Below are 10,319 nucleotides of genomic sequence, written 5' to 3'. Positions count from 1 at the left end.
CCAGTCCAGCTCGTCCCTGCCTCCCTAACCTGTTCTTCCTCCCACCTATCCCCTCCTCCCACCTCAAGCCGCACCTCCATCTCCTGCCGACTAACCTCATCCCACCCCCTTGACCTGTCCGTCCTCCCTGGACTGACCAATCCCCTCCCTAACTCCCCACCTACACTCACCTTTACTGGCCCCATCCCCGCCTCTTCGACCTGTCTGTTTCCTCTCCACCTATCCTCTCCTCTATCCCTCTTCTATCCGCCTCCCACTCTCTCCCTATTTATTTCAGAACCCCCTTCCCCTCCCCCTTTTCTGATGAAGGGTCTAGGCCCGAAACGTCAGCCTCTCTGCTCCTATGATGCTGCTTGGCCTGCTGTGTTCATCCAGCCGTGCACCTTGTTATCACTAAAAGCATTATCTGTTCATGTTTTTAATTGCTTTCAGTGAGATTATACTGTGCACATATTCACTGCTGCATTTTAAAGCCCTCAGTGTAGCACATTGGAACATCTTGTGGTTGTGAAGTGTAAAGTTTTGTTATTTCTTTCCTTTGTTTTTCCATCTGTCCATCTTCCTTTTGTTCTTTTGCTTGTTCCTCTGGTCTGCTTTTATTCTCCTGATTTTCTTACACCCTTGTCAAGACAATACTTTCTCCTGAAGTGTCAAATTACATTCACAAGAAGAAATATGAAATTTTTGGAAAAAACATAAAACCAGCTGTTTTTCATTTTCTCTGCATGCTAATTTTAATGCACTTCTGAAAAGTATTATTAAAAAATCACCAGCAGGAATTTTGGTAAATGTTTTAATCAATGGATTAAAATATGTGTTCGAGAGGAAGTTAAACCCACGTACTATCATTCATGTAATTAATATGATTATTGTTTTGCGTTATGTGCAGAATGGTGACAGCCATTATCTAAAGTTGAACCTTTTAAGACTTTTCACTTTGTAAAGATAATGACTACACTGTTCAACAGAGCCTGATAAAATGGCTGGAAAGTGAGACTATGTGGGTTGATCTTTCAGAGCATTAGAATGGACATCCGAGGCTGAACGGCCCTCTTCTCTGCTGCAATCATCTTATCAAAGGGTTAAGTGTCTTTGTCATTCACGCCGCACCAATAAAGCAAGACTATAAGGTAACAGATAAGCTGTTTTTGAATGGCCTAGATATGACAGCTGTTCCATTCATGCCAGCATCTGCCAAGCCCTGTCTGCAAATCACAAACCCATTAAACTGCTCATTAACTGTCGAGATAAATCTCATTCAAAGTGCAGGAGTACAGAACAGTTTACTAAGAAAAGAATGCAAACAATGTTGTAACAAGCAAAACAAAAACAAATCAATAGCCATTTGTGTAGGAAGAGGAAATGGTCAGATCTCTACTGGCTTTGTCCCTCTCATCAGGTCCATACAACGAGTTAAGTATTTACCAGTAAGATAAAAATGGAGAAATGGAAATGCAAAAAAAATCATATAAATGTTGAGAGGAGTGAAAGTGAAAGATCTGGGTACTATTTTGAAGGAGAACAATCTGTATCTCTGAGGGACAGATGATGGAGCTACTATCACATTGTTGGTTTACTGTAATAAAAGAGCTAACACTGGCCAGGATGCCAGGGAGAATGTCATCAAAGAGATAAAAACAGAAGTAGGCCATTCCGCCTCCTTCAGTCTGTTCCACCGTGCTGTGCTTGCTCTGAACCTCAAGTGCATTTACCCACCTTACATGTATCTGTTAAACCCCTTGCTTGACAACAGTCTATGGAAACAAAAGCAGGAAGTGATAGAGAAACTCAACAGATCCAGCAGCATCTGCGAAGAGAGAAACAGAGTTAATGATTCGAGTCCAATGACTTGTCTTTGGAACTGAAGAGCATTGGAAAATGATGTTTTCTATCCAGTTGACAAACGGGGATGAACATGAAGAACAGATGGTGAGGATGCTCAGAGTGAAAGACTAAAGTAATGCAAATGGTGGTGAAGAGAATAAATCTGGATATAATGAGGGCATGTAAAAAAGACAGTCTATTAATCATGGGTGACTTTAATCATCATGCAGAGTGGGATAGTCACATTGGAAGAGTTAACCATGAGGAAGAATTCATACAGTGTATTCACGACAGTTTCCCAGAACAGTATGATGTGGATCCAAAACAAGCACGAAGAATGCAGGAGACATTCAGTGGGAATTTATGATGGACACAAAACATTAACTCTCTCTCTCTCTCTGCCAGACTTGTTGAATTTCTCCAGGATTCTCTGTGTTTGTTTCAGCTTTCTAGCATCGACAGTTTTTTGCTTTTATGTTAAGGATCCAACCAGGGATCAGACTAATATAAAATGAAGGGTAACTGGACTCAAAACATTAACTCTGCATTCTCTTCACAGATGCTGCCAGACCTGCTGAGTTTTGACAACATTCTCTGTTTTGGTTAGGGATCAGGTGATTTTGGATCTGGTGATATGTACTGAATCTTATTTAATAAATGATATCAGCATAAAAAATCCCCTAGGAAACAGTGAACATAATTAATAGAATTTTTTCAGTATAAGAAGGAAGAACTTTCTTTTGAAATAGCTTAAATAAGGATAATTACATTGGAATGAGAGTGGAACTGGATGGATTGGACTGGGAAAGGGTTTTAGCAGCAAAAATGGCTGAGGAAAAATGGCAAGTGTTTACGAAACTGGTTCATAGCACACAGCAAAGATAGATCCCAGTGAAGAAGAATGATTCTAGGAAGGAAATAAGCCAACTATGGCTAACCAGGGATGTTAAGGATAACATCAAAATCAAGGAAAAAAAAGTCCAATGAGGCAAAAGTTAGTGGTAATCCAGATGATTGGGAAAGTTTTAAAGATCCAATGACCAAAAAGTAACAAAGAAGGATAAGATAAACTTTGATGTAAATTTGCAAGATGGATGGCAAGAGCTTCCTTAATATATAAAAAAGACAAGAAAGGCCAAAGTTAACATAAAACCCTTAGAGAATGAGGCTGGAGAAATAATAATGGGTAACCAGGAAATGGCAGAAGAATTGAATAAGTACTTTGTACTGACTAAAAACAGTAATAGTATTCCAAAATTATTAAATAATCAAGGAGCCAAAGTGGAAGAGAAAATAAATAAAATTAACAATCACTAGAGACAAAGTGCTACGAAAAATAATGGGACTAAAGACTTATAAGTCTTCTGGACTTGATAGGAAGCTATTAAAAGCAACGGTTACAGAGATAATAAATAGTGACCTATCAAAAACTTTTAGATTCTGGAAATGTTCAAGAGGATTGGAAAACTGCCAATGTAACACATTCATTTTAAAAGGGAAGGAAGCAAAATAAGTGGTAACTATAAGCCACTGAGCTTAACATTTGTTATCGGGAAAATGTTTGAGTCCATAATAAAGGATGTAATAACAGAACCTTTAGAAATAGATAATATAATCAAGCAGAGCCAGCATGGCTTCATGAAAGGAAAATACTGCCTGACCCCATCTTACTAAAATTCTTTGAGGAAGTTGGAATTATGATAGATAAAGGGAAAGCAGCGGATGTAATGCATGTGGAATTACAGAAGGCATTTGGAAAGGCAGCACACATTAGGTTAGTTAATGAGGTAAGAGACCATGGTGTTGGAGATAGCATATTAGCATGCATAGAGGATTGGCTAACTAATAGAAAACAAAGGGTTGGGACAAGGTGGGCATTTTCAGGATGCAACCTATAACTAGTGATGGGGGTCAGTGTTGGGCCACAATTATTTACAGTTTTTATTAATTACTTAGATGAGTGAAGTGAATATATTATAGATAAGTTTATGGATGACACAAAAATAGGTGGGAAGGCAAGTCGTGAGGATGACTGAAAGAATCTGTAAAGGGCTATAAACAGGTTAAATGAGTAGGCAAAATAATGGCACTAGAATATAATTTAGGAAAATGTGAAGTTATGCCCTTTGGCAGGAAGAACAGTGGAGTTGAATATTATTTAAATAGGGAATGGTAAAGCATTGAAGAATTTCAGAGTCCTCATTCATAATTCATGCAAGTTCAATAGTAATAGGGAAGGGAAATGGAATGTTGTCTTTTATTTCAAAGAGAATGGAATTTAAAAATAGGGAAGTCTTGTTAAAACTATGCAAAGCACAAGTCAGACCACAGCTTGAATACTGTGAACAGTATTGAGCCTCTTATTGAAGAAAAGCTATACTGGCATTGGAGACAATCCAGAGAAGTTTCACTAGGCTGATCCCAAGCATGGAGGGACTGACTTATGAGAAGAGGCACTCATTAGAGTTTAGAAGAATGAGAGATGACCTTATTGAAACATACAAGATGTCTTAGCAGGCTTGACATGGTTAATGTATAGAGATTGCTTCCCCTGTGGGAAAGTTTAGGACTGGACAGCATCATCTCAGAGTAAAGGGTCACTCATTATGACAGGGATGAGGAGGCTAGTGAATCTGTGGAATTCTTTACTACAGACAGTTGTTGAGGCTGGGTCATAAAGTACATTCAAGGCTGAGATAGACATATTTAAACAGTAAGCAAGCCAAGGGTTATGGGGAAAGACAGGAAAATGGACTTGAGAATTATCAGACCAGGCATGATCTCATTGAATAGCAGAGCTGACTCGATGTCATGTGGTTTTAAAGGAAAGATTGAGACATGAAATAGGTGTTAATATTAGGTTTAAATAGGAGAAAATAAATCAGCTTTGCTGGGAGAAAATTCAACATGACACAGCAAGAGTGGGGAGGTGTATGGGTGTTGTAATCAAAATGAAGGACAATGTTCATGCTCTGAAGTTGTTGAACACAATATTGACCATTGATAGCTGTAAAACGCTGAAGTGGAAAATGAGGTGTTGCTCCTTCAGCTTGCGTTAAACTTCACTGAAACACTGCAGCACACCCAGAAATGTTAACATGGGAGAAAATTGGTTTACTGAAAAGACAATCAACCAGATGTTTATGATCTATCAATCTATTGATCTTAGTTTTGAAAGTTTAATTGATTCCCAGGACCCAGAGCCATTTGGGAAACAGAATTCCAGGCGTTTACTGCATTTTATGTAAAACAGGATCTCATATTTACACTCAAGAGTACACAGGAGGCATATAATTTATTTTTATTATTGAAACATAGCAACGACAATAGTGTCGTGCTCTGGCAGGATTGCAGTACAAAGACAGCTTAGTCAATGACCCTGAGCATGTGACATAGATCATGATCCCACAAGCTTGTAATTTCCTTTGAGAATGCTCGTGTTGAGCCAGAAAGACTAGCATCTTGTTAACATGCCAGTCAATACGAGAACCAAATTAGTAAAAGAATACAATAATCTTGATTTTGTGCCATTTTAATGCTACTTTTCTCCACACTATAAACGTAAAAATATTAATGTTCACATTAAGATGATCTCATGTTGCTTTCTATCCACATATTCCGCTGCATCTTGAGTTCCGCTTGCTGAACTATGCATCATCTTCTGCTTGAAGACAACACCGACTACCTGCACATTGAGATACCAGTCTTGTGTACCTCAGGCTGTACATATCTGCACACACGCTGAGGATGCTTGCTCCTCACCTTTAGCTGAGGCTTTTCAACTCTGAATGCACTACAACACTCCTCTATTTACTGCTGAACACACACTCTCACATACAGCTCTCTAGGATAGTGCCTGGGACCTCTCTCTTCACATGCTCATTGTCATCTGGTGTCTTTTCTTGACTTCAGAGCCATGTGTTCAGTTAATCATCTTGATTTATACGTATCTCATTAGACTACAGACATAATTTGCAGCTATATAACACGTGTTACATGGAAAAGTGTCCCACAATTCACAAAACCTCATCAGATAAAAACTGACACTGAGCCACATAAGAAGGTATTAGAGTAGATATCCAAACATTTTGTCACAGAGGCAGCTTTGAAAGAGAATCCTAAAGGATGAGATGGTAATGTCAAAACAGAAAATTCCAGAGCTTGAGTCCTGGGCATTTGAAGGCATGCCACCATCTATCTCCCCAACCCCAGTGGTTGAGCAATGCAAAATTAACTGTGCTTCAAGGACCCATCAACTTGGTGAAAAATGCTAGTCCTCCAGGGCAAAAAGGTTGTCCTGGAATGAATATTGAAGATTATGCATTCTAAGGTCCAGAAATATGTGCTGAGGGATGCACTAAAGCTTGGGACAACTGCCTTATAGCCATGGGATATGGAGGGGCTGCAAACTGTAGGCCACCTTGGGCTGTGTGCCATCCAAAAGATTGTACATTGTGAACAGCAAGAGTGTTAGAAATGCATTAAATGCACTATAGAGTGGGACATGGTGCCAAGGCAAAAGTTTATTTTTATTGCAGTTTTGGTAACTTTCAAATTGAGTGGAACATGCTGCAAGCAGTCAAGTTGAATTCCATTGCAAATCCTGTAATATTCAAGTTAAAATGTTTTGCAATGCTTCTTTCTCTTTTACAAATTTTATGAATGAAATATATTTTTTTGGAAAAGGTAAGATGGAAATCAGGGATGTGTAAGAGGGCAAAGGTGAAGGAATGTACATCTCTGGTAAATTGAAAAAAATAGCTGACACAGTTCAAAAAGGCAAAATGCCTATAGAGTTGAAGGCACAGCTGCAAATGCTGGAGTAAGGGAAAAGATTCCCCTGCCATATGTTTGATGGTAGAAATTCAGTTATTTTTCTATACGAGCTGGTAAATACACCAAAAGCATCAATTATTCAGGAAGAGGTCAATGAAAAACCTCATGGTAACAACGAAAGTTCAGCACTCTACAGTTCAACATAGCACCTCAGTACATTTTGTGATTATGTCTGTTAAAAGGGTTTAGAAGCTCATTTATGCAACAGGCTTCATTATCCAACATTGCCAGTTCATCAAAAATCGTGGCTTTGTGAAACACAGTTGATTACATAATGACTTCTAGCAAATGAAGGCTGAACTGATGAGATGCTAGTCTTCTCTATCTAAAGTCTCCTCAAGGTGTCAGCCTTGCTTAGTGGTGGCTTTATTGTGGCTACAAGTTCCATTCCTGCTATAGAGGTTAATCCAGCCTGATACTACCCAATATATCTTGGTTGCAGCACAGAAAGAGACCATGCCACTTATCAAATCAAAGCCCTTTCTCTGCAAGAGCATCTCTTGAGTCAGTTCCACTCACCATCCCTTCCTACAAATATTTTTCCCTTTATATCTACCCAGTTCCTTTTTGAAAACCACGTCTGAATCTGCCTCCACCAGACTCTCAGGCAATACTTTCCAGATCCTCTCACTCACCCCATCAAAAAAGTGTTGCTGCATATCACTATTGATTCTTTTCCAAGCTCTGTAAATCTGTGTTCTCTGGGTCTTGACCCTCTCCCCAACTGGAAAAATAACTCTGTATCTGCTGGGTCTAGGCCCGAAACGTCAGCCTCTCTGCTCCTATGATGCTGCTTGGCCTGCTGTGTTCATCCAGCCCTGCACCTTGTTGTCTCTGTATCTGCTCTGTCCAGATCCCTCATTTATTTGACCTCCTCTCAAACTCCTCTTCTGTAAGAAGAACGAGCTTGGTTTCCCCAAGCCTACAGAACTGAAGTCCTTCATTTCAAGAATGATCCTTGTAAATCTCTCTAAAACCCTCACAGCTTTACCTGCCTGGATCTGATCCCCTCATGTAAATATGAAGGATCCCATGGTGCTATATGAAGTTGTGGAGTTCTATTATATTTGGTGGATGCTGTTGTACAAATCAATTGTCCCTTTTGCTTGCATTCAGATGCAGATATTTCTGCTATAACATGTATTTCATTAACGCAAATTGGCTGTAATGTGATTGATGAATAGTGGACACTGTTTGGATACTACAAACTTTCTACTGTACAGTATAGCAATCTTCTATAGCGATTTCTCTGTAACGTGATTTTCTATGGCCTTTTTCTATAGGGCAATTTTCTATAGCGTGAAGTCACACAAGAACGCAACTATTGCATTATAGGAGAAATACCTGTGGTAGTAAAAGATTGGTGTAAAAGAACTGAATTAACCTGCAGCTGTGAGAACTGTATAACAGTCAGCTCCACTAGATAGACCAGGTCTTTGTGACATCCGTTCCTATTTGGCCTTGAACTATAATAAAAGCAAAATGATGATGTCAGTAACTAAGGAGCAAATTTTAAAAAAAGTTCTTCAAATTTTCAAAACTTCCTTGGTGGTCATAGAGCCGGAGTAATACAGCATGGAAACAGATCCTTTGGTCCAACCAGTCCATGCTGACCATATTCCCAAACTCAACTAATCCCACCTACCTGCATTTGGTCCATATCCCTCCAAACGTTTCCAATTCATGTACTTATCCAAATATCTTTTATATGTTGTAACTGTATCCGCATCTACCACTTCCTCTGGAAGCTCATTCCACACACAAACCACTCTCTGGGTAAAAACATAGCACCTCATCTCTTCTTTAAATCTTTCTCTTCTCACATGAAAAAAAAAGTCCTTATTTTTGAACTCCCCCACCCTAAAGAAAAGACCTTTGCTATTCACCTTATCCATGCCCCTCCTGATTTTATAAACCTTTATAAGGTCACATTTACTGTCTGGAATACCATTGCACCTTCTTGAATTACCAGTCCAGCAACATCACCATTTTGATTTGCTCCTCCAGATAGATCCCACTCCAAATATAGGGTAATGTGAGAGAGGCACGAACTACAGAAGTGAAGTCTATAGAAATGGTGGCTGAATCTGTATGTGTCGAACTTTCCTTAATATCTGTACATTCAGACAACGAAGGCCATCAATTTAACTGGGACAAAGTAACCATAGTAGCCCAAGCCAAACATAGACACGCAAAGGAATTCCTAGAGGCATGGTTCTCAACCCAGGTTTGCTTCAATCAAGGTCATTATTGATGGATGCAACAATTAATGGCAACTTCATAGTCACCATTACAATCCAGATTGACTATTGAATTCAAATTCTGCTAACTGCCCGAGTGAGATATGAACCCATGTCATGGGAGCATGAGCCTAGGTCTCTGATGCAGTGAAATCACGAGGATTTTTTAGCTCAGTTGCCTGGACAGCTAGTTTATGGTACAAAATGACACCAACAGTGTGGGTTCAATTCTCATACCAATGGAAGTTACCACAAAGGGTCATCCTTCTCCACCTCTCCCCTCACGTAAGGCACAGTGACCCTCAGGTTAAGCCACCACTAGTCATCTCTCTCTAATGAGAAAGCAACCGTATGGTCCAGAAGGACCGCACCAACATTAGCTTTTACGACTACACCATCATTTCCTCTGAGATCACTTCACTGTACATTTATCATGTTTGAGTAAAGGTTTTTTTTTGCAAATCCCTAAGATTATCTCCACACTATTAACAAGTCATTTCAAACCAGGTTTTTAGGAGAAGCCATGGCTAGCTTGCTTTATATATTTTTCTGCAATTGTCCCAGGTTTGTGCACCAGGGGCTTGTGCAAGGCCAGATGCTGCATTAACTGCAAGGCCAGCTACAAAAATTGATTTCTTTATAATTATGTTGGTGTTCAATCAATGGAGGTCAGTCATTTCAGTTCCATGGCATCTCTGCAGGAGACATTCAATGTATTGCGCTAGACCCAACCATCTTCAGCTGCTTCATCAATGGCCTTTCCTCCATTAGCAGGTCAGATGCAGTGATGTTCACTGACAAATGCATAATGTTCAGCACCACTGATGACTCCTCAGACACTGAAGCAGTCCATGTTCAAACGCAACAAGGTCTGGACAATATCCAGGTTTGGGCTGACAAGTGGCAAGTGACATTCCTGCCACAATTTACAAAAAAAATGGGAAAGTCATTCCCTAAGATTTAATTCTGGCCAAGTAACAAAAAAATTACATGACTGTACCACTATCTGGATGTGTGAGGTGTTTCTGTGTGGGAGTCAGTGACATTGTGTGGGAATGAGAGTGTGTGTGATGTGTGTGTGTGGGAGTCAGTGGGAGTGTGAGGGATGAGAGTGTGTGTGATGTGTGTGTGTGTGGGAGTCAGTGACAGTGTGTGGGAATGAGAGTGTGTGTGATGTGTGTGTGTGGGAGTCAGTGACAGTGTGTGGGAATGAGAGTGTGTGTGATGTGTGTGTGTGTGGGAGTCAGTGACAGTGTGTGGGAATGAGGGTGTGTGTGATGTGTGTGTGTGGGAGTCAGTGACAGTGCGAGGGAATGAGTGTGTGTGATGTGTGTGTTGTGTGTCACTGTCACTGCCTCCCAAACACACACAGACATCACACACACTCTCATTCCCTCACACTGTCACTGACTCCCACAC

The sequence above is a fragment of the Rhincodon typus genome, chromosome 25, assembly GCF_021869965.1.
Source record: "Rhincodon typus isolate 14 chromosome 25, sRhiTyp1.1, whole genome shotgun sequence".
Taxonomy (NCBI): domain Eukaryota; kingdom Metazoa; phylum Chordata; class Chondrichthyes; order Orectolobiformes; family Rhincodontidae; genus Rhincodon; species Rhincodon typus.
The sequence above is the reverse complement of the archived record's forward strand: the minus strand, read 5'-3'. Positions refer to the sequence as shown.